The sequence below is a fragment of the Pseudophryne corroboree genome, chromosome 7, assembly GCF_028390025.1.
Source record: "Pseudophryne corroboree isolate aPseCor3 chromosome 7, aPseCor3.hap2, whole genome shotgun sequence".
Classification (NCBI taxonomy): Eukaryota; Metazoa; Chordata; class Amphibia; order Anura; family Myobatrachidae; genus Pseudophryne; species Pseudophryne corroboree.
Genome location: NC_086450.1, coordinates 449,985,718 through 450,011,486, shown reverse-complemented (window position 1 = coordinate 450,011,486; position 25,769 = coordinate 449,985,718). Strand labels below are relative to the sequence as shown.

The 25,769-nt window shown below is 47.5% G+C and overlaps 1 protein-coding gene across 3 annotated transcripts in view; it reads right to left on the bottom strand.

Moving 5' to 3' along the window:
• SEPTIN12 (septin 12) overlaps window positions 1–25,769 on the bottom strand; it is a 331,103-nt gene that overhangs the window by 206,132 nt on the left and 99,202 nt on the right. The gene's annotated exons all lie outside the window — the stretch shown is intronic.

Sequence of the window (25,769 nt, the reverse complement as noted above, 5' to 3'; positions counted from 1 at the left end):
AGGATATTTTCCAGCCTCCTATCAGCTGGCTCCTTGAGGGCGGCCGTATCTGGAGACGGTACCGCCACTTGTTTTGATAAGCGTGTGAGCGCCTTATCCACCCTAAGGGGTGTTTCCCAACGCGCCCTAACTGCTGGCGGGAAAGGGTATACCGCCAATAATTTTCTATCGGGGGAACCCCGCGCCTCATCACACACTTCATTTAATTTATCTGATTCAGGAAAAACTATAGGTAGTTTTTCCACACCCCACATAATACCCTTTTTTGTGGTACTTGTAGTATCAGAAATATGTAACACCTCCTTCATTGCCCTTAACAAGTAACGTGTGGCCCTAAAGGAAAATACGTTTGTTTCTTCACCGTCGACACTTGAGTCAGTGTCCGTGTCTGTGTCGACCGACTGAGGTAAAATGGGCATTATAACGTCCCTGACGGTGTTTTAGACGCCTGGACAGATACTAATATGTTTGCCGGCCGTCTCATGTCGTCAACCGACTTGCAGCGTGTTGACATTATCACGTAATTCCTTAAATAAGCCATCTATTCCGGTGTCGACTTCCTAGAGAGTGACATCACCATTACAGGCAATTTGCTCCGCCTCCCAACATCGTCCTCATACATGTCGACACACACGTACCGACACACAGCACACACACAGGGAATGCTCTGATAGAGGACAGGACCTACTAGCCCTTTGGGGAGACAGAGGGAGAGTTTGCCAGCACACACCAAAAACGCTATAATTATACAGGGACAACCTTTATATAAGTGCTTTTCCCTTATAGCATTTTAATATATGTAGTCATATCGCCAAATCAGTGCCCCCCCTCTCTGTTTTAACCCTGTTTCTGTAGTGCAGTGCAGGGGAGAGCCTGGGAGCCTTCCCACCAGCATTTCTGTGAGGGAAAATGGCGCTGTGTGCTGAGGAGAATAGGCCCCGCCCCCTTTTCGGCGGGCTTCTTCTCCCGTTTTTCTGAGACCTGGCAGGGGTTAAATACATCCATATAGCCCCCAGGGGCTATATGTGATGTATTTTTAGCCAGAATAAGGTACTATCATTGCTGCCCAGGGCGCCCCCCCCAGCACCCTGCACCCTCAGTGACCGCTGTTATGAAGTGTGCTGACAACAATGGCGCACAGCTGCAGTGCTGTGCGCTACCTTATGAAGACTGAAAAGTCTTCTGCCGCCGGTTTCTGGACCTCTTCACTTTTCGGCATCTGCAAGGGGGTCGGCGGCGCGGCTCCGGGACGAACCCCAGGGTGAGACCTGTGTTCCGACTCCCTCTGGAGCTAATGGTGTCCAGTAGCCTAAGAAGCCAATCCATCCTGCACGCAGGTGAGTTCACTTCTCTGCCCTAAGTCCCTCGATGCAGTGAGCCTGTTGCCAGCAGGACTCACTGAAAATAAAAAACCTAACAAAACTTTTACTCTAAGCAGCTCTTTAGGAGAGCCACCTAGATTGCACCCTTCTCGGCCGGGCACAAAAATCTAACTGTGGCTTGGAGGAGGGTCATGGGGGGAGGAGCCAGTGCACACCACCTGATCCTAAAGCTTTTACTTTTGTGCCCTGTCTCCTGCGGAGCCGCTATTCCCCATGGTCCTGACGGAGTCCCCAGCATCCACTAGGACGTTAGAGAAATTATTATTATTAGTAATATGATTTTTTGGAAGTGTTGGACTAGGGTCAAGGCACCTATTGTGTCCCGCTTTCTGAATTGCGATGTGCAAGAGGGGACGAAGGCATGGTCGGAAAAACTGCTGTAGCCAATCAGAACATCAGAATGATAGACAGATGCATGGAGATGGTCCATTTTATGGCATACTTGCCTACTCTCCTGGAATGGCCAGGAGGCTCCCGAAAATCGGGTGACCCCCCCAGCCCCCCGGAAGAGCAGGCAAGTCTCCCGATTTCTGGGGTTCCCCCCTGCCGGCCGCCCACTTAGCGAGTAAAGTGGGCGGTGCGGGCAGTCGATGATGCGATTCAACAAGAATTGCGTCATCATAGCCACGCCCACTGCAGTATAATGCCGGTAATAGCGACATTACACAGAGGGGGCGTGACTTACATGGCATTATACATCAGCCACGTCCCCATTCCACCTCCACCATGCCCCCGTTCCGCCTCTGGCCCGGCCCCCTCTGCTCGTCACGTCACTGCCCCGCACCCTGCTGAGCCGACCTGGCTGCTCTCTCCCGGATAGAGCAGCCATAAAGTCGGCAAGTATGTCTTATGGACTTGTTATGGGGGTGTCGCGGGTGTGCAGCTGAAGTGTTTGTGTACTCAGTCGCACACGAGTGAACGCCAGCAGCTGCAGACACCTCTGAACTAGGCCCATTGCAGCACGTAATGATGTGAGCTTGAAACATTCGAAACGGGCGTGGTTTGTGGTGCCTAACATACCTCTATATGATACGTAGCTCATGCATCCAGTTTAAGACTATGGGGGAGATGTACTAAGCAGTGATAAAAGTGGAAAAGTGAGCCAGTGGAGAAGTTGCCCATGGCAACCAGTCAGCATTGACGTAACATTTATAATTTGCATACTATAAAAGTACACAGAGCAGCTGATTGGTTGCCATGGGCAACTTCTCCACTGGCTCAATTCTCCACATTTATCACTGTTTAGTACATGTCCCCCTATGGGCCTGAGTCATATTTCTACACAAACCCAATGGTTTAAGTACAAATCCGATGTTTGCAGGTCTGCGCATGCGCAGAATGAGTCTTCTGATGTCACGCGCAGCCCTCTGTCAGCCGCAGCATGATTGACTAGTGGCGTTTGGGGAGCTGAGCGGGGGCGGCGCCCGGCTCTGTTCTTCAAATACCCGTCATGGGTCCAGGGTCTGCATTATTGGACGCAGGCCCCAAGGGTCCAGATCCAGCGGACAGCCTGCGTAAGCTTACGCAAGCTGGCCAGTACTTACAAACATTGTGACTCAAGACTGAAGGTCGCCATGGTGATCCAAGGAGGACACAGTATTCAGATCCTCAGACATGCAGTAGGCGCCAATCTCTTACAGACGCCTCAATCATGTCCAAAAATATTAATAATAATTATAATAATAATAATAAACAACAACGCACAAAACAGATACCAAAAACAACTATATGCCATAACTGGCGGAGGCTGATGGGTCTCAGTGGTGCCACTTGTGTCATTATGCCCCGCCCAGTATGATGATACAAGTCACGTGGTCACTCCATGGCTGGGAGATGATTATGGCGCCTGGTCCCCCGGCCCCGCGCCTCTCTCACCAGTCCGGTAGATTAGCCACACTATGGGAGTCTCCCAGACATTCCAGGAGCGCGGGCAGGTATGCTGTATAATCCAGTACAGGAAGTGCGCACATAGCACAACTCATGTCGCTGCTGGAGGCTGGAGAGGGCGAGCTGACTGACAGCACATCCAACATCAAAAGCCAGACTTTCTTAACATCACGATTGACTTTTGAGCGGAGACAAGGCGACGGAGAACATCTACTTTGTGCTGCCTCCCCGGAGGTATGGCCCGGGTGCAGGTAAAAAGCAAATATCTCTACCTGATGGACTGACATCTACTTTACTAAATGCTCTTCTGCCCCCGGGCCGTGGAAAATGATGGAAGAGGTCATGTGCAAACATGCGGATGGGGCCCTTCGTTACAGATATAGAGCTATGGATTATATATACACACAGAACAGGCTGTACATTACATATGTCAGGGCCGTGTCAGAAGGCTGAGGTATTTTCCTCTCTCTATACTTGTGCAAACATATATTGGAAGTCATTTGTGGAAGTGCAAGACATACGCCCAGGCAGGACTTGTGCAAATGTGTCTAGGAAATAGGAATTACAGCTGGCGTGCAGACTTATAGAGACACAGAGAATGGGGGCACCCTGATCACTGCATCCACAATACAGGATTACAGAGGACGCTGTGCACAAAGAATTACAGTACATCCAACACTGAGTAAACGAGACGTGGTACTGTGGGGATATGGTCATTAGGTCAACACAACTTGTCGACCTTTTGACCTGTCGACCTAGTACATGTCGACCTAATGACCTCGTCGACCTAGTGACCCTGCCGACCTAATACATGCCGGCCAATAGTGGTCGACCTAATGATTGTCGACCTAACTTGTGTCAACCCCAACAACCCATACCCGTACTGTGCAGTTCTCTGTATGAGCAGAGTCAAAACATAAGGGTCTATTTATCATAGGGAGCAGATCCCTAAATCATTAAACAAGCCCCACGCCTGGCAATAGCTGTTGCCAAGTATCTCTGCTTGTAGTCATTGCTGGCTGCCTCCAATGAAAGCCTGATTACAGTAGTACATATATAGAAACATAGTACTGGGGTTGGGGTTATGGCTAAGCACTAGGGAGGGCAGTTAGGGTTATGCTGCAGGAGGGGGAGATTAGAGGTAGGCTGCAGGAGGGGGAGATTAGAGGTAGGCTGCAGGAGGGGGAGATTAGGGTTAGGCTGCAGGAGGGGGAGATTAGAGGTAGGTTGCAGGAGGGGGAGATTAGAGGTAGGCTGCAGGAGGGGGAGATTAGGGTTAGGCTGCAGGAGGGGGAGATTAGGGTTAGGCTGCAGGAGGGGGAGATTAGAGGTAGGTTGCAGGAGGTAGAGATTAGAGGTAGGCTGCAGGAGGGGGAGATTAGGGTTAGGCTGCAGGAGGGGGATATTAGAGGTAGGCTGCAGGAGGGGGAGATTAGGGTTAGGCTGCAGGAGGGGGAGATTAGAGGTAGGCTGCAGGAGGGGGAGATTAGGGTTAGGCTGCAGGAGGGGGAGATTAGGGTTAGGCTGCAGGAGGGGGAGATTAGAGGTAGGTTGCAGAAGGGGGAGATTAGAGGTAGGCTGCAGGAGGGGGAGATTAGGGTTAGGCTGCAGGAGGGGGAGATTAGGGTTAGGCTGCAGGAGGGGGAGATTAGAGGTAGGCTGCAGGAGGGGGAGATTAGGGTTAGGCTGCAGGAGGGGGAGATTAGAGGTAGGCTGCAGGAGGGGGAGATTAGGGTTAGGCTGCAGGAGGGGGAGATTAGAGGTAGGCTGCAGGAGGGGGAGATTAGGGTTAGGCTGCAGGAGGGGGAGATTAGAGGTAGGCTGCAGGAGGGGGAGATTAGGGTTAGGATGCAGGAGGGGGAGATTGGAGTTAGGCTGCGGGGGGAGCGGACGATTAGGGTTAGGCTGCAGGAGGGGGAGATTAGAGGTAGGCTGCAGGACGGGTGGGTTAGGGGTAGGGTAAACATACTTACCGCGATCCGTCTGGATTCTGACCATCAGGATCCCACTGTTGGTATTCTGACTGTTGGGATCCCCACCGCCAGGATTTCATACCCAACCCATGTGGAATTAAAGGAATGAAGCGCATTCATGGAAGCAATAACCCCTAAAGGACATAGCTATTGAAAATTGCACCCAATACACAGAACAAATCAAAAAGTTGTACTGTGCACTTCTGCCCACTCATGAAGAATAAAAGCATACTGATAAACGTATGCAGCATTAGAAGGGGCTACTATGCAGTTGTGGAAGCACTATAACCAGGGCCAGATAATATGTACTAAGAATTACATCCAATACAAAAGAAGTGGTGGTGCAGTTGTCCCTGAAATACAAAATGTGAAAAGCTTATGTATATCTCATCCTGTGTACGGAAACATAGGTAATGAGGCATATAGGCTGACTCTCTTGGAATGTTTGGGAGACCCACAAATTTCATATTGTTCTCCGCACTTCCCAGAAAGTGGACAAACCTCCTGTATCCCTACCATTTCCCCAGTGAAGTGAGCGGTCTGGGGGCTTGATTAAGCGATTTGTGGTGAAACACATCACCATCCTGCCTCTTCCAGCGGCACAATGGCGAAATGACCCCCTCACCTCCCACCTGGGTCTCCCCCTTCAAGATCTCCCAGACGGCACCCATACAAAGTTGTAAAGTGTGTAATACAGACCAGAGATGCTGCAAAATAAAGTAGTCTTCCCGCTAGGCTCTTTCAGCGGGGCGCCACACCCTGCCCAATTTAAAATTAACAAAATGCGCCGTGCCCTCTTGACGGCGCCCACTGAAGCAGTCTGCCCTGCCCACCTGCGGCCAGTAAGTGGTGAGAGTTGGTGAATACATGCGGAGGTCTCTCCTGTGGGTGCAACACCTGCTTGGGGGCAGCACAGCATCTCCGCAAGTGCAGAGCACGCCCCCAAGAAAGATGAAAAGGAGGCCACGCCTACTTCCAGACTGGTCAAACCCCTTTTTCAACGCATCTCAGAAGTGCCTGTTTTCCCTGCTGGCGTCCTGCCTGCTGTTCACTCTAGAGTGAATACTAACAATGTGCTGCATACATAACAAGAGGAGCGGTATGGTGCCATTGTAGAAGCATACAGAATATAAGAACAGATGCTGAAAAATAAAATCCAGTGTCACGCCTGAGGATTCATCTGTTCCTGGACAGGATTGGGTGCCAGGACCTCGGCTAAAGGCTACATGCAGGAAGCTAGGTGGATTTATTAGATTCCTTCACATGGAGTAGTAGGAGCTGGTACTGAATAGGAGTAGCTGAATGTACAGGGGAGCTACTGGATGCTGATGGCACTGGAGCAGCTAGTGAGTGTATAACTGTGCGGAGATGACGGCGCTTGGACCGGTTATGCTGACCGTGTTGAAACAGGAAATGCCGACTGGGCTAGGACCAACCGGATTGCTGAACTGGACTGGACTAGAACCGGATAACTGACTGCACTGTCTAGGCAGGGACAGCTACAAAGGTTGCAGACTGCTAGGGACAAAGTTGGTGTCTGAGGAATCAACGCTGCAGTGGCAACTGCTAGTGCTCCAGAAAGTTCTTTTGTAGGAGTTGCTGTCCCCTGGTTGGATGCTGCGGTCATCTGACCAGGATTGTCAATCTGACTGGCTGGAAGAGAACAGGTGGCTGAAATTCAACATGGCGGCACCCATGCGCTGTTTCTGGATGGAACTCTGGCGTGGAGACAGACTGGGCAACACATTGCAGATAGACCTGACACTGGCAGAGCCTGCGGACCTCTGAGACAGAAGGGACAGCAGAGAGGCAATAACAGGACCTGAGAGTCCGGTGAATGACAACAAGATTCTTTGGGATACAGTGACAACAGCTAATGAGAAGTGGGCCTGACATATGAAACAAGAGACATACAATAATGCTTTGCATGTTTTCACCAATACAAGCGATGTAAGTGAATTTTAGTTACTGTTCTATTGTAATGTTTACACTACTGTAAGTCACGTTTAGTATCACTTATCTGTAAGACGATCTGATTTCTATTAGACAAGAGACTACTGCGGTCAGATGCGCTGGTGTTCTGGAATTATAGAAATAAACTACTCCCACTTTGTATTGTAGAAAAGATGCCCAGAAAAAAAATAAACTTCCCTTTAGAAACTTCCATTTGCCTCCGGATGTAAAAGGATAAAAAAAACCCAGAGGAACTTAATCATTAAAGCAATTGTGCCCAAAAATGTGTCCCCCCGGGGCACTGAGACATATGGTTGCCAGGTCTCCCACCATCCCCATATACAGGCATCCATGTTTGGGATTTTAGAAACTATATGGAATTAACTCTTTCCTTGTCCATTGGGAGACAGGGGGAGGGGGGGGGGGGATACTATTTTTCTTTTATCGTTACTTCTACAACATAGGGGGACATTCCGAGTTGATCGCACGCTAGCAGTTTTTAGCAGCCGTGCAAACGCATAGTCGCCGCCCACGGGGGAGTGTATTTTTGCTTTGCAAGTGTGCGAACGCCTGTGCAGCCGAGCTCTACATAAACATTTTGTGCACTTTCAGAGTAGCTCTGGACTTACTCAGCCTTTGCGATCACTTCAGTTTTTTTGGTCCCGGAATTGACGTCACACACACGCCCTGCAAACGCTTGGACACGCCTGCGTTTTGCCAAACACTCCCAGAAAACAGTCAGTTGACACCCATAAAGGCCCTATTTCTGTCAATCTCCTTGCGATCGGCTGTGCATATGGATTCTTCATTAAATCCATAGCTCAGCGATGATCCGCATTGTACCCGTACGACGCGCGTGCGCATTGCGGTGCATACACATGCGCAGTAGAGACCTGATTGCAGCGCATTGAAAATCGGCAGCGTGCAATCAACTCTGAATAACTCCCATAATACGAGACACCACACACATGATGCACACTATAAATGTTTTTGTGAGTTCTCAAAAATAGGGCAATTGTGGATATTTACTAAACACATATCAATAAAAAATGTGGTTACCATCTTCACGTAATTTTACGTCATACACGTGGCATAGTCGCCCTTCCTAAAAAAAAAAAAAAAAACGTTTGGACTGAAGTCTGAACATGGTGTAGTCCAAGTTTTGGACTGAAGAGTGTTGGACTGAGTCATGAGCTTGCAGTCGGTCAGTTTACTTACCTGAAAGACTGGTAACATCTGTGCTCCAGTATGTACATTGGAATATTACAGAGCAGGATTGCAGGAGCAATCTCCTGAAGCTGCAGATCTCATTGTACTGGGAACCATTAGCTGAGTGTGTGGCCAGATGTACACACCCCCAGGCCAGGGGACATACGGCCACCCTAACCCCCTGTTTAATGACACAGCAAAAGGAGCAGCAGGCCTGGGATGACCCTCCTAGCCCCAATCAGGCCCTGTATAGAGGCGTTTCAGGTGACGCCTGTGCAGGATCACTTCTCCATAACCATCGGGTTAATGTCATTACTTGACAAACTTTCCACTCACTGTGAAATCAGTAGAGAAATCACGCAATTGAACTGTATAAAACACCACTTTTAAGCCTCTTATGACCACACTAACAGGCCCCAGGGAAGTGGACGCGAGCAAAACAACCCATCCTGTCTAACGTGGCCATCTGTTCATTAGTGGAACGGCAGGCTGCCTGTTCATCAGTATCATTGGGGAGCACACAATATGGCTCCCTCCACTGCTCTTCCAAATATCACTGGGAATATGGCGCAGCGGAGGAGTAGGGACCCACTTGCCGGCGCAAGATAAGATGCGGGGCTAGGGGGAAGGGGCTACTGTTCATAAGAGGGGGCCCGCTGCACACAGGGCCCCTTTGGCTTTTATATGTTCCTGTATTGGTGCCTTATGAATAAAAGATAATATCAATGTTAAAGGACCAAGGTGTTTTTCTGAGGTAAAGATGGGCTATGTGAAAGCAGGGGCTCTTTAAGCAGTCATTATCTAGGAAGACATCTCTTGGCAGCCCTGCAGTTTTCAGTCAGTACTGACTGACTGACTGACTGACTGACTGAAGGCATGTATTGGCCCCTATAAGTACACACTGTGGCCGTGGAGATGCTGTAGCCATGGCAACATATTTGGCCTGACGTTTGGTGGAATGAGAGGTAAAAGGCACGGGGGGCCCCCCGGAAATTGGCCTGTCCATTTGGTGTTTGTGACTTCATCCTCTTCACAGTGCAATCAGATTATTTCCCTTTTCGACATCTGTTCCCTGATTCTCCCCAGATCTTATCTGCCTGTTTCTGGGAAGGGGGTTTATTTCCCAGTTTATTGTTTATCTGGAAACTCCGAGCCCCCCTCCAAGTCCACAGCCTGTGTTCTGCTGCTGGAGATGAGAAACAAAAACATTGTTAAGTTGTTCCTGGGTCATGTTAACAGGGGCTTAAAGACAAACTCTAGCTCTCCAGCTGTTGTGGAACTACAAGTCCCAGCACTCAAATGTACATACTTCTCTACATGTTATCTTCCAGTCAATACAGGGAGCAAGTAGGGAGGGTTGGTCATCGATGATTATATATATAATTTTTTGTTTAAACCATCGATGTCTGTTCACCGATGTTGAAGATAGGCTGCGGCAGTCCAATGACAGCCAGCAGCCGTGGTCGGCGCATGCAAAAAGTGATCATCAATGGTTTTCCCTTGATGGTTCAATCGACCGTCCATGACCATCCCTAGGGGCAAGTGTGTGTGTGGTTGTGTGTGTCTGGGGGGAAGTGGGTCGTAAACAGGGGCACTGGGAGCAGAGGTGCCATGCAAAAGTGGCACAGCCAGGTCCCCTTCAAGCAGTGACAACCGGCACAGATGTGCAGTACACGCCATTGCTCATCCCTTTATATAAGGACTCAACATTTTGGAGAGTGGCCCTGGGCATGACAACACAGCTGACATCATCTTGGCCCCACCTGGGATGGTGTCCTACTTTGCTAGGAAGACCCCCTGACATTTTGGGGTTTATTCATGAAGCAGTGAAAAGAGAGAAGTGAGCCTGTGGAGAAGTTGCCTATGGCAACCAATCAGCATTGCAGTAACATTTATAATTGCATACTATAAAATGATACAGATCAGCTGATTGGTTGCCATAGGCAACTTCTCCACTGGCTCACTTCTCTACTCTTTTCACTGCTTCATGAATAGACCTCTCAATCTCCACCGCATTTTAGTCTTCTGCATATTCTGGGTGTTATGACAACTTTTGCAGATGTGGCGTCACCTTGCCTCTTTTTGCACCCATGCTCCTATTTCTTGTGTAATGCTTTCATCTGATTTTTTCACAAGTATGAAAGTGGTTAAAGTGGTTTCCCATAGCGAATGTACCTGGTTAGCATAAAACTAGTCACGGCAGGTCCCCAATTACTGACACATCAGAGGACCTGCTGAAATAAGGCGCAGTAGCGGAGTGAAGCGTGATCTGAAGGCGCCCGGCTAAACCGGCAATACCAGGAATGAGAATATCTCCTGGATATATCCTGCACCATAAAACAACTGCTGCTAATCTGCTGTAATGCAGGCATGCGCTGCGACTGACAAGAATCTATAAGAAAATACGTCTACAGGTCCTTTTACTTACATTATTTGTGGACTATCAGGGTTAAACAGCGTTCACCGAGCTCTAAGAATGCATGGTAAATGAGTAATATTACCGCCCATGTGTACAAGCCTTTAATGTGTGAGTGACATGAAGTATGTAACACTAGCTGTCCCTCAGAGGCACCGTCATGGTAACTTCATAAAACGCTACAAATTACAGCACAACGCTCATGAGAATGGTGTACGTTCTCCTGCTTACATCTGTAAGTGTTTAACACAAGGCCGCACAAATTAGTCCCAGAGGCCAGGCACCAAGCTTTGGGATGCCTCTAATTAGCAGATTGTTATTTAATTTAATTTTCTCCGTCGGTGATAGAAATTCCCTGGACTTCTGATATTTGTTGGACAGCAGGGGTAATTCAAACCTGATCGCTCGCTAGTATTTTCGCGCATCGGGCGATCAGGTCCAAACTGCGCATGCATATGCAGAACAATGTGCAGGCGCGTCGCATGGGTACAAAGCGGATCGCCGCTCAGCGATGGGTTTGTACGACGGATTCGATTGCACGGGTGATCGCAAGTTGATTGACAGGAAGAAGGCGTTTGTGGGTGTCAACTGACCGTTTTCAGTGAGTGTCTGGAAAAACGCAGGCGTGTCCAAGCGTTTGCAGGGCGGGTGTCTGACGTCAATTCCGGTCCCGGACAGGCTGATGTGATGGCAGTGGCTGAGTAAGTCCTGGGCTGCGCAGAGACTGCACGAGATCTGTTTATACAGCTCTGCTACACATGCGATCGCACAATTGCAAAGCGAAAATACACTCCCCCTGTGGGCGGCGACTATCTGGTCGCAACAGTGCAAAAATCGCCTGCTAGTGATCAGGTCTGAATTAGGCCCTATGTACAAAGCGGAATCAGCTGTAAAAGTGCCATACAACGGGCGTTATCAGGGCCGGATTAAAGGCCACATGGTCCCAGGTCTGAAAATGATAAAGGGCCTACTGTGAGAAGCAGACAAATTGCCTTAAAGCTTACATACATACTGTATACACATACGTACGTACATACACACATACATTTATTTATTACCAGTTATTTATATAGCGCACACATATTCCGCAGCACTGTACAGAGAATATTTGCCCATTCATATCAGTCCCTGCCTCAGTGGAGCTTACACTCTATGGCCCTCATTCCGAGTTGTTCGCTCGCTGCTAATTTTAGCAGAATTGCTAATAGGCTAAAATCCGGCAGTTCTGCGCATGCGTATGCACCGCAGGGCGCACGTGCTGAGCAATTTTACACAAAACTATGCTATTTTACTCACGGGCGACCAAAGCTTTTCAATCGCTCTGCTGATCGTAGTGTGATTGACAGGAAGTGGGTGTTTCTGGGCGGAAACTGGCCATTTTCAGGGAGTGTGCTAAAAAACGCAGGCGTGCCAGGTAAAAACGCAGGAGTGGCTGGAGAAACGGGGGAGTGGCTGGCCGAACGCAGGGCGTGTTTGTGACGTCAAACCAGGAACTAAACGGACTAAGTTGATCGCAATCTAGGAGTAGGTCTGGAGCTACTCAGAAACTGCAAGGAAATTGCTTTCGTTAGCAATTCTGCTAATAATAGCAGAATTGCTAATCTTTCGTTAGAAATTGCAAATTTTTCGTTAGCAATTCTGCTATGCTAAGATACACTCCCAGAGGGCGGCAGGTTTGTGTGTGCATTTCTGCTAAAAGTAGCTAGCGAGCGAACAACTCGGAATGAGGGCCTATATTCCCTATCACATGTACCCACACACATTCACACTAGGGTTAATTTTTGTTGGGAGCCAATTAACCTACCAGTGTATTTTTGGATTGTGGGAGGAAACCAGAGTACCCGTGCAAGTACGGGGAGAATATACAAACTCCACACAGTTAGGGCCATAGTGGTCTGTACTGGCCACACACACACACACACACACACACACACACACACACACACACACTACAACTACTAAATCAGGGTTGTAGACATTCTGGCTGCCCCCTCCGAGGGCAGCCAGCTTGGCGATGCAAGTGGCGGTGTGGGCGGGTGTGATGTGGCATAGGAGCATTACATAGTGAAAGAGGGAGTACAGGGGCGTGGCGTTCACGTTATCGTGGCCATGCCCCTGCTACAAAGCGATATGTAGTGTTCATCTCCTGCACTTCATAAGTGAGCCCTATTATTCAAAATGAAACAGCCCCCTTCTATCCAGGCTGGTATGAGCAACTGTAAAATGGCGTTACCCAGTAACTATTTCCGGTCAAGGTATCGGAATGGCATTACCCGACAGCTATCTCCAGACAAGGTATTGAAATGGCATTACCCACAACTATTTCCAGACAAGGTATCAGAATGGCATTACCTGATGATTATTTCACAACAAGGTATCAGAATGGCTTTCCCGAAAGCAATTTCCGGAAAAAGTTTCAGTTGGCTTTCTTGATAGCTATTTCCGGACAAAGTATCGAAAATGGCGTCACCAGCCAACTATTTCCAGCCAAGGTATTGGAATGGCATTACCCGACAACTATTTCCAAACAAGGTATCGGCCTGGCATTACCCAACAACTATTTCCGGATAATGTATCGGAAAGACGTTACCCAACAACTATTTCCGGATAAGGTATCAGAAAGACGTTACCCAACAACTATTTCCGGATAAGGTATCAGAATGGCATTACCCACAACTATTTCCGGACAAGGTATCGGAATGGCATTATCCAACAACTATTTCCAAACAAGGTATAGGAATGGCATTACCCAACAACTATTTCCGGATAAGGTATCAGAAAGACGTTACCCAACAACTATTTCCGGATAAGGTATCAGAAAGACGTTACCCAACAACTATTTCCGGATAAGGTATCAGAATGGCATTACCCACAACTATTTCCGGACAAGGTATCGGAATGGCATTATCCAACAACTATTTCCAAACAAGGTATTGGAATGGCATTACCCAACAACTATTTCCGGACAAGGTATCAGAATGGCATTACCCAACACCTATTTCCGGACAAAGTATCTGAATGGAGATACCCGACAACTATTTCCAAACAAGGTATTGGAAAGAAGTTACCCGACAACTATTTCTGGACAAGGTATTGGAATGGCATTACCCAACTATTTCCAGACTAGCTATAGGAAAGGCGTTATACGACAACTATTTCTAGACAAGGTATCGAAATGGTGTTACCCAACAACTGTTTCCGGACAAAGTATCTGTATGGCGATACCCAACAACTATTTCCGGACAAGGTATCAGAATGGCATTACCCACAAGTATTTCCGGACAAGGTATCGGAATGGCATTACCCACAACTATTTCCGGACAAGGTATCGGGATGGCGATACCCAACAACTATTTCCAAACAAGGTATTGGAATGGCATTACCCAACAACTATTTCCGGACAAGGTATTGGAATGGCATTACCCAACAACTATTTCTGGACTAGGTATCAGAATGGCATTACCCACAACTATTTCCGGACAAGGTATCAGAATGGCATTACCCACAACTATTTCCGGACAAGGTATCGGGATGGCGATACCCAACAACTATTTCCAAACAAGGTATTGGAATGGCATTACCCAACAACTATTTCCGGACAAGGTATTGGAATGGCATTACCCAACAACTATTTCTGGACTAGGTATCGGAATGGCATTCCCAAAATCTATTTACGGACAAGGTATCGGTATGGCGATACCCGACAACTATTTCCAAACAAGGTATTGGAATGGCATTACCCAACAACTATTTCCAGACTAGGTATCAGAATGGCATTACTCAATTATTTCCAGACAAGGTATCGGAATGGTGACACCCAACAACTATTTCTGGACAAGGTATCGGAATGGCGTTACCTGACAACTATTTCCGGACAAGGTATAAGAATGGCGTAATCAGACAACTATTTCTGGACAAGGTATAAGAATGTGTTACCCGACAACTATTTCAGAGCAATATATAAGAATGACGTTAATTGACTACTATTTCCGGACAAGGTACAGGAATAGCGTTACCCATCAACCATTTCCAGACAAGGTATTGAAATGGCGTTACCCGACAACTATTTCTAAACAAGGTATCGGAATGTTATTAACCGACAACTATTTTTGGACAAGGTATCGGAATGGCATTACCTGACAACTATGTCACGACAAGGTATCAGAATGGCTTTCCCGAAAGCTATTTTCGGACAAAGTTTCACATGGCTTTCCTGATAGCTATTTCTGGACAAGGTATCGTAATGGCGTTACCAGCCAACTATTTCCAGTCAAGGTATTGGAATGTCATTATCCGACAACTATCTGCGGACAAAGGGATCGGAATGGCATTACCCACAACTATTTCTGGACAAGGTATCAGAATGGCATTACCCAACAACTATTTCTGGACAAGGTATTGGAAAGACGTTACTCAACAACTATTTCCGGATAAGGTATCGGAAAGACGTTACCCAACAGCTATTTATAGACAAGGTATCAGAATAGCATTACCCATCAACTATTTACAGACAAAGTCGGAATGGTATTACCCAACAACTATTTCCGGACAAGATATCGGAAATGGCATTACCCAACAACTATTTCCGGACTAGGTATCGGAATGGCATTACCCGACAACTATTTCCAGACAAGGTATCGGAATGGCATTACCCAACTATTTCCGGACTAGGTATCGGAATGGCATTATCCGACAACTATTTCCAGACAAGGTATCAAAATGGTGTTACCCAACAACTGTTTCCGGACAAAGTATCTGTATAGCAATACCCAACAACTGTTTCCGGACAAGGTATCAGAATGGCATTACCCACAACTATTTCCGGACAAGGTACCAGAATGGCGATACCCGACAACTATTTCCAAACTAGATGTTGGAATGGCTTTACTCTGCAACTATTTCCGGACAAGGTATCAGAAGGACGTTACCCAACAACTATTTCCGGATAAGGTATCGGAAGGACGTTCCGCAACAACTATTTATGGACAAGGTATCAGAATGGCATTACCTACAACTATTTCCGGGCAAGGTATCGGAATGGCGATACCTGACAACTATTTCCAAACAAAGTATTGGAATGGCATTACCCAACAACTATTTCTGGACTAGGTATCAGAATGGCATTACCCAACTATTTCCAGACAAGGTATTATGTTGTTACCCAACAACTATTTCCGGACAAGGTATCAGAATGGCGATACCCGACAACTATTTCCGGACAAGGTATCGGAATGGTGTTACCCGACAACTATTTCAGAGCAATATATAAGAATGATGTTACCCGACAACTATTTCTGGACAAGGTATCGGAATGTTATTACCCGACAACTATTTCTGGACACAGTATCAGGATGGCATTACCCCGACACCTATTTTCGGACAAACTATCACAACATCATTACGCGACAACTATTTCTGAATAAGGCATCGGTCTATAAGCCACAGGAAGGGACGCATGTTATATAAACCATGTATAACTTTGTAGAATCAATGTTGTTTGTACGCTGCAAAGTTTCTGAGATCTCAGTCTCCTATTTTAAGTTTAATAAATCATTGCTCCCACTCTAGGTTTTCGCTCTGCTCTTTGGGTTTAATGCCTAAAAATAATGCTTTTATTATTCATAAAAGAAAGTGTTCCTAAAATAACAGTGTTAACAACGAGTTCCACACTTCAGAGGACATCTGTTCAGCTTTAAATATCCCCGCTGGCTGCTCCAGCAAGAGCTGGAAAACTGGACTGCACAAAACATGTCAGATTGGAGCTTTCCAGAGTCATAAAGCGATGGTGTAAATTCTCCAGCACAGATGAACAGGTCAGGAGCGAGGTTAAACGACTCATCTGGATATAATAAATGCGCTCTTCCCCTACCTCGCTCAGAATTCTGGCTTTTTTTGTAAAGACGTCTCCACACCTCTCAGACATCTGACATGCAACAGGCGTGTGACGGTGTTTCCACTGGGACACCCATTGTTATCTTCTAGTGTCTGTCATTATTGAGTGCATTATGCACAATTGCTGATGCAAGTCCAGAGGAATTTTATAGCTGGCTCGGTGCTGGGGTCTTGGGCTCAAATCCCACCGGGACATGATCTATGTTGAAGTCTAATGTTCCTCTCATGTTCTTTCGAGGTTTACTCTGTATGCAGTTAAAATACCGCCCGTCGGGATCCCGGCTGTCTCAATACCGACGCCGGGATCCCGACGGGGGTACTATACTGCCGCCGGAATACTGGCGAGGGAGGTGATTTCTCCCTCCCATAGAGGGAGAATAGAATCTGTGGCCAGAGCCCGCAAGGGGCTTCGTTGTGCTCATCCCCCTGCCGGGCATTCAAGCGGCCGAGATGCCGGTCAGTATACTGACATTCGTCATCCTGTGTGGCGGGATCACCTAGCCCAAAAAACATACTGTAATGTCTCTACAGCCACTTTGCATGAGCCTCAAAATCAGATCCTGTACTGTATGTGTGTTAGTGTGCTTGAGGTGGGGAAATTAGAGTGCAAGCTCCACTGGTGCAGCGATTGGTTTTCCCTGCTTGTGCTGCGTGATGTCTTGGCGCTATATAAATGAAGGCTAACAAGGAATGTGGATGTAATATGGACAGTTGTCACCTGGCAGCCTGAGCCGCAGCTGGCAAGTGACAATAACACATCATGGGCTAACCAGGTTAGTTTTACCTTGTAAATGATTGCTGCTTTATAAAAAGGGTCAGAATTGCAAAAAAAGGGTCTTACATACATTTAGCCCAACATCTCCTTTCCAGAGGACGCAGCACCTCCCTCTCTCAGGGCGGGATGTATTACATAGCCGCCCCTCGCCGCTTATCGCAGCAATGTTGATCGCATATGTACTAACATATGCGATCAATATCGCAATGCAGTGACGGAGGGAGCCACCGGAGCCTCCTCCTCCCTGCTGCAGCTGGAAGAACCTCCGTCTGCGTTGCTAGGGGGAGGATGAGACTACCTTCCGGTACCAGGGCTGCCTGGAGGAAGGTATGCCGGGGAGGAAGGGGGTCGGCGATAAGAAGCCCATAGGCTTCTATAGGGTATCGCCATCCAGAGATGGCGATACCCTGGACGGCGAAAAACTGGCGGTAGGGTCTTGGTACATTTGAAAATGCTGTAAAACCCCTGTTTTCGGGGGGGTTTTACAGCATTTGTCCTTTAGTACATCCCGCCCTCACACTCCTCCTGGACCCAAGAAAAATAGGACAACTTATGGCCAGGACTGAGAGACCCCCTAGCAGTTACTGTAAGGGGTGTTGTGGGAATGCATGAGCGGGCGACATCTCCTGTGTGTTCTGTGTGTCAGTCATGGAAACAAAATTCCAAAGACTGCCTGTGCCAACAAATCCCTTCCACACTCAGACCGTGTATTTTAACAAAAACATAACAAAAAAAGCAGGAAAAGAAAAACACTGCCCCCTCCTCTCGGATACCCTGCACATCGGAAATGTAGACTGTCCTATAAAAACCTGGACTGCTGGCAGGTCAGGCACTGGGTTATATCTATGATAATATACTGTCTGCAGTGTATTCTACTTCGGATGCAAGTGGAAATGTATACTACGCACGCAATCGGCGACTGCACATGCACCGGACCAGGCAAACACATGCGGACTGAGGGGTCTATTTACTAAACCTTGGATGGAGATAAAGTGGATAGAGGTAAAGGGGTCTATTCATGAAGCAGTGAACAGTGTGGAGAAGTGAGCCTGTGGAGGAGAACCAATCAGCATTGAAGTAACATTTATAATTTGCATACTATAAAATGATACAGAGCAGCTGATTGGTTGCCATGGGCAACTTCTCCACTGGCTCTCTTCTCCATACTTTTCACCGCTTCATGAATAGACCCCAAAGTCTCAATCAACCAGCTCCTAACTGTCATTTTTCAAACACGGGGGTCTATTTATTAACATTATTTTTATTAAAATAATGTGAAAAAGGGTGTTTTCTGTTTTCACACCCTTTTCACATTATTTTAGTATCACCTAAATGTATTAAAGGGCATTTGGAGCAGTTTTCATGAAAAAAAAAGCTGAAAACAGTGTAAAAAAAAAAAAGTAAAAAATCACCTGTCGGTGTCCGCTGCAATGTGACCCCGGTGCAGTAAAGTGACGCTGCAAAACGGCAGCGCACTTTACAGCACCAGGGGTCACAGCGCAGGAGAAGGACCCGGGGGAATCGACCAGGCGGCGGCGGGTAGCGGTGATGTCGGCGGGTGCAGTGCATGCGCAGCAGGACATCGGGGTATTTTTTATGAAAAATACCCCGATGATGCTGCGAAGAGGCATCGCAGGGACAGAGCCTGACCGCAAGCTCTGTTCCAGCATGCTATAATTGATACATCCCTGCGATGTAATCAATTATCGCAGTGCGAGTTTGGGCGATTTTATCACCTGTCATCCGCATCCTGGAGGCGGATGGTGATAGCTAGGCCCCACAGCCTGTAACATGACCGTTAGGAGCTGATTGGCTGGCACTTTATCTCCGTCCACTTTATCTCCATCCAAGGTTTAGTAAATAGACCCTTATGTTTGCAAGTGCGTACAGATTGATCCGTGTGTCAACGGTGCACTCTTGCAGCAAAACGGGCGGATTCTTCCATCAGCATAAGGTAGCCAGCAGACTGCCACCACCATACGGAAACCTGACTCGTAATCAGGCCCAATGAGAGCAGATCGTCACCTGCATGTCTACACCCACAATTCCTTGGGGCATAGTGTTGTACTGTCCATAGTAATATCTGCTCTATACTGCAAGTCCGCTCTGTGACTGGGTAGAGTCTCCATATAAGCTGTCAGAATAAAGGACACGGTGCTGCTGAATACAGAGCGAGCCTCCGTACATCCTAGGTCGCAATATAAGAAGGGGCCAGACCGGCTCCCTGACAGTGATGGATCAGCTAGGAGACACCGCGGATGACACATGTCCCCTGTAGGGCTATCGTGACACAGGAATCCTGACGTTTACAGCAATTAAGGCTGCAATTTACCTCCTGAAAGGCAACACCTTCTACCACAAATGTGACTCCTTACACCACAGTGTCTTCCCTCTCGATGAACTGGAATTAAGTCCCATTATTAATATTTATTACCAGTTATTTATATAGCGCACACATATTCTGCAGCGCTTTACAGAGAATATTTAGCTATTCACATCAGTCGCTGCCCCAGTGGAGCTTACAATCTAAATTCCTTACCACCTGTACATGCGCACACATTCATACTAGGGTTAATTTTTGTTGGGAGCCAATTAACCTACCAGTATATTTTTGGATTGTGGGAGGAAACCGGAGTACCCGGGGGAAACCCACGCAAGTATGGGGAGAATATACAAACTCCACACAGATAGAGCCATGGTGGGAATCGAACCCATGACCTCAGTGCTGTGAGGCAGTAATGCTAACCATTACACCATCCGTACTGCCCTAGTTAATTAATAATAGCATTGCCTGGCTCCACCAAATAACGGTTTACCGGGGCCTCTATGGAGTTATACTGTGTATTATACACAATATGTATGATAAGCTCCAAAAAGCCAGTTTGGCTTTAAGAATATGACATTTCTCAGGGGATGGGGATGATTTATCAGCAAGCTTCTATCATCACGAAGACAATCATAGTGCTGAAGGCCTTCAGTCAGAGAAACGCTTGTGGAGACCTTACAGAAACAAGGCCCTGATGCAGAAGTGAATGAAAATTGGGCGTATGGACTAACGCATTGCGTGCATGTTCATGAAGCAGTGAAAACTGTGGAGAAGTGAGCCAGTGGAGAAGAACCAATCAGCATTGAAGTAACAGTTATAATTTGCATACTATAAAATTATACAGAGCAGCTGATTGGTTGCCATGGGCAACTTCTCCACTGACTCACTTTTCCACACTTTTCACTGCTACGTGAATAGAACCCTAAATGTGTATGTCCGCCCACAGTCCCTCACTGAACTTGGCCGCCCAGATAACGCCCCATAGCAGCACAGTCTTCAGTCGGAGGTGTAGATGCAGTTGAAACGCGTATGTCAGATCTATCATCGGGGTCTTTGTGAGACCCTCATAAGCCTACATGGGCCACGCTATCACTATCCGTGGACAGATCTATTGGTGATGATTAATAGGGCAGCTGGGGATCCCTACTGTGCAGGAACAGAGAAGGCCTCCTCTGTGCAATAGTGGGAGGGGATCCTCCTCTGTGCACTAACGGGGGGAATGTCTGTGTAATAACGGGGAAACCTGCATAATAATGGGCCTGGGGAGATCTCCACAGTAATGGGAAATCTGTATAATAATGGAGGAACCTCTGTGCAATAGAGGGGGATCTCTGTGTAATGCAGCTGCGGCCTACAGTATGTTACAGCCTGAAACTGCATAAACTAGTGGACAATAGAGGAGGAACACAAGTGCTAGAAGGGGCTTCATTGTCCCCAATTTAGCTCAGGGTCTGTGTGTACTCCACTCGACAAGGGGGGGGGGGGGGGGGGGCACTGCATTGAGAAAGCACTGACACACGTGCCCTGTGCAATCAATGTTCACTTTTGCGTATGACCCGGAATCAGACCTGAGATGAGAGCTGCAATACAACGCATTAGGGCACAGGTAACGGCATTTAGGACAAGGTAAGCAAAACGCACACTCCTCCTTGGGCCTCGTCTGGCAATTCCAAACACAACTATTAGTTATACCTCACTGTCCACGATCAGGCACTCCGGGACAGACAGCGTATTCCTTCAGTAACTGGCCTTTGGTGTGACCGGCACAGGATAGCCAGCGGGTGCCTACAGTGTACTCACTGTGGTCAGAGCTGTGTGTTCCTTGTGTATGATCAATGAGGAAGCCTGGCCACACAAGCACCAGTAAGGATCAGTTGGCTAGATCTGCTCTTATTCAAACAGCCAACTAATCTGATGGCCCATTTATATTGCCAGTTTGGCCCTTTTGCTCAGGATGAGCAGCCGGACTCAGCTTCTCACCAGATGGCCCATAGTGGTGCTCCAGGGATTACCCCAGCGGCAAAGAGACAATAAAGTCACTACTACCCCAAATTGTTGTTGTTTGTCATGAACTATTCCCCCTTTTCTCACACCCGTAGTACTCAGGATGTGATCTTTGTGGCTAACAGCTGGGGGAAGTGTAAAGCGTCGGCTACGGAAGGGTCTCCCTGCAGACCACCGTCAGGGTAGCTTACACCTTGGCCGTTGTCTCCGTCACCTTCAAAATAGGTGAAGTGCAAATGCCAAGGAAGTCAGGGGGTCTTCTGCTCTGCCCCTGCAGTTTTGCGGGTTGTGAGGCGACGCATTTATGGGGGGGAAAAGAAACCCAATTATGAGCAGACACTTCCTTCAGTTTATAAGGATCTGATTCCAGGTATACGCCCATTATAGGACTTGATTACAACGTTTAATTTCATATATTGGTTTTACATTTATAATACTGAATAATGACTGATATTAATCAGCTGTTATTAGTTTTTCAACTGTAAATTGACAATGAAAGAAGAGAAGCAGCTCTCTGAGGCCCGAAAGGTTAAGGGTCCGGTGCGGGGGTGAGTTAGGGCCTGGGACAGGACGGAGGGCAGGCATGTGTACTTGTTGTTACAGGCACACTCACACTAGCTCTTAGGGAACTAAATGATTACCTGGAATTCCACAGAGCAGCTCTCTGCAATCACCTGGGAAGGAATGGGAGGGGGTGAAGGTCACAGGTAATTTGACCTCAGATGGAGCTAAAGGTCCCATGAAGATATGGGGTGGGAGGAACCCAAGGCAATTGGGTACAGTATGGTTCTTTCAAAATTGCTTTAAAGGGGCGGCCCACATTATCTAATAAATAATGACAGCAAATATCTAATGCCGTATGAGGGGGTTACAATCTGGATCCTACTGTCAGCCTAACATTTACACACCAACCATTGATTGCAAGCTCCACAGGTATAGAATATGACAGTATCGGCTGTATTGTATGTCCCGGAGAGGGGTAATATCCTGAGGGCTGGTTGAGTTCCCAGGTTAAATACCTCTGACCTGTTCAATCATCTTGCTTTGGGGACTAGGGGATGCATGATAACCTAACAACTGGAGTGAATTATGAGCGGTGAGGAGACACTTCTCTGCACTGGGAGACAGCTTATCCATGTATAACATTTATTGCAGGTCATTATGCTCATGTATATACATGGTCTGGAGGTTATTACATGGCAGGCTTACATAACTAATGGAGATATAGCTGGAGAGCCACAGGTTGCCTACCACTGCTCTGTGGGATGGCTGGCATTCCAGTGCTTCACCCAACTCTAGGGCATGCAGGAGCCAAAGGTGTTACCCCTTTACATCTAAGTGTATGGAGCCAGGGAGCCTGGTCAGCAGAATGCCAGGCCAGCGGGCGCACAGTAATATCAGCATAATTCCCCTGCCTAATGTTATGCCAGTACGCCAACGTGACCCGTTTCATGTGGCATTGATGATCAGGCGCTGGTTTTCTCACTATGGCAACAATTTATTAATGGGTGATATCTTTATTAATGACGGAAAGCGGGTGGTTTCGCCAGCAACTGGGCTTTTTCTCCCTTTTCCCTATACAGCAAAGGGTCACCCCTGACCATACATTCCCCATGTTCTTGCATACTACTTGTACATACACAATACTTGTCCTATTGCTATCTCAGAAGGAGGACAGCAGGTTAAAATCATTTAACCTTTTAATAAAGCCTTTCTACGATGTTTAAAAGGTTTTCACATTTTTCAAATTTGCGTGAGGAACCAAGCGCCCAAGAAGGTGGCCCACGCCTGCGTATGTTTGCAGAAGTTAAACCTTGCCGCTCCCGACCTGGTATCACCAGAGCTGCTGAGTACAGTATCTTTCAGAGATATCTTCAAGATAAGCTGCAGCATTACACGGTATGTCATTGTTTTGTTGTTTCCCCCTATAAGTGCCGATAACAGGGGGGGGGGGGGGGGGGGGGGGGATTCCTCTCTCATTAGATTTTTATAAATAGTGCCCTTTTGTCCATTTGAAGCAACCTGATAAAGATGAAAAAACACTCAGACATCAGCTGCTTTGAAATTATGATTATTATTTTTTCTCGTTTGATAAGAAAGAAAAGAAAAAAAAGATCAAGCATGAAAATCAAAGGGGATGCAGCTGTTTACTCTACCACTTCCTTTTAGAGATCACAGTCTTAGCAATCTACATGGGAAAACATAGACAGTATTTATTTTTTATACATATACTAATGCTGTAAGGGCTGTGTCTGTACATAGCAAATTTATTTTTTTAGAAATATACTTCTAGGGACGTAATGAACGTAGGGGTACATTTACTAATCAGTGATAAGAGCGGAGAAGTGAGCCAGTGGAGAAGTTGCCCATGGCAACCAATCAGCACTGAAGTAACATCTATAATTTGCATACTATAAAATGACACAGAGCTGCTGATTGGTTGATGGGGCAACTTCTCCACTGGCTCACTTCTCCGCTCTTATCACTGCTTAGCAAATGTTCCCCTAAGAAGGTGAAAAAGAAATTCAGAATTTTTGTCTATCTGTCTGTCTGTTCCTGCATCACGCAAAAACTACTTGATTCATTCGGATGACGTTTTCACTATTGTATAGCTAATACCCCTTTTCCACTAGCTCAAAAAACACGGGTAAATGCACGGGGGCGCGCATTTACCCGTGTTTTTGGCAAGTGGAAAAGGGTAAACCCGGATCAAGTGACCCGTGAATCCTACCCGGCTATTTACCTGGGTAGGACACGGGAATGATCCGGGTAGGGTGTAGTGTAAACGGGAGCCGTGTCGATGCGACACGGCTCCCGTTTACACTGTATGGATGGGCGGCGCTGGGAGATCATGTGATCTCCCTGCGCCGCCCCTGCCGTGTAGCTAGAAGCGTCACCAACCCGGCATATGCCGGGTTGTGACTGCTAATGGGAAAGGGACCGAGCACGGGTCGCAGCAGGGGGCAGCTCCCGTGTCAGGCTCCCGGCTGCGACCCGTGCTCGTAGGTGTAAAAGGGGTATTAGTGACCTAGAAAGAAACTGGGGTATGTGTGATCTCCATGTGACATCAGGGAGAAGAGCAATAAAGGATAAACCAGAGGCTTGACACTCAGCGAGTGCATTGTGCAGGCTCCTCAAGTCCAAAATGACTATACAGTATGTGTGGAATTTCTGAACTGCACTGACAGTTGGTTTTTCCGATCATGCTTCTGCGGAACTTGACTCTGCCCAAGTTATGCAACAGAATCGGACTCAAAGTGACTGCTCTGTAGAGAAACCTACTGTATTTGGGGCAGATATTATAACGGGATGTGGCGCAGGTGAGACTGCGTTTATAACATGTATATCCCTTATCCCCAACAATTTTCCTTTTCAATTCAAGCGCCTGCAGTTTCCTGTAAGTTTCTGCTTCTCTGTGGCTATCGACAAGTCGCAGGGGCAAACGCTCAGGGCTGTAGGCGTAGATCTCAGGACCAGCTTCTTCTCCCGTGGGCAGCTTTACGTAGCTTGCTCACGATTTATACCCCTTTTCCACTAGCTCAAAAAACACGGGTAAATGCACGGGGGCGCGCATTTACCCGTGTTTTTTGCAAGTGGAAAAGGGTAAACCCGGATCAAGTGACCCGTGAATCCTACCCGGCTATCTACCTGGGTAGGACACGGGAATAATCCGGGTAGGGTTGTAGTGTAAACGGGAGCCGTGTCGATGCGACACGGCTCTCGTTTACACTGTATGGAAGGGCGGTGCTGGGAGATCATGTGATCTCCCTGCGCCGCCCCTGCCGTGTCACTAGAAGCATCACCAACCCGGCATATGCCGGGTTGTGACTGCTGATGGAAAAGGGGCCGAACACGGGTCGCAGCAGGGGGCAGCTCCCGTGTCAGGCTCCCGGCTGCGACCCGTGCTCGTAGGTGGAAAAGGGGTATTAGTAGCCCCAAGCATCTGTTTGTG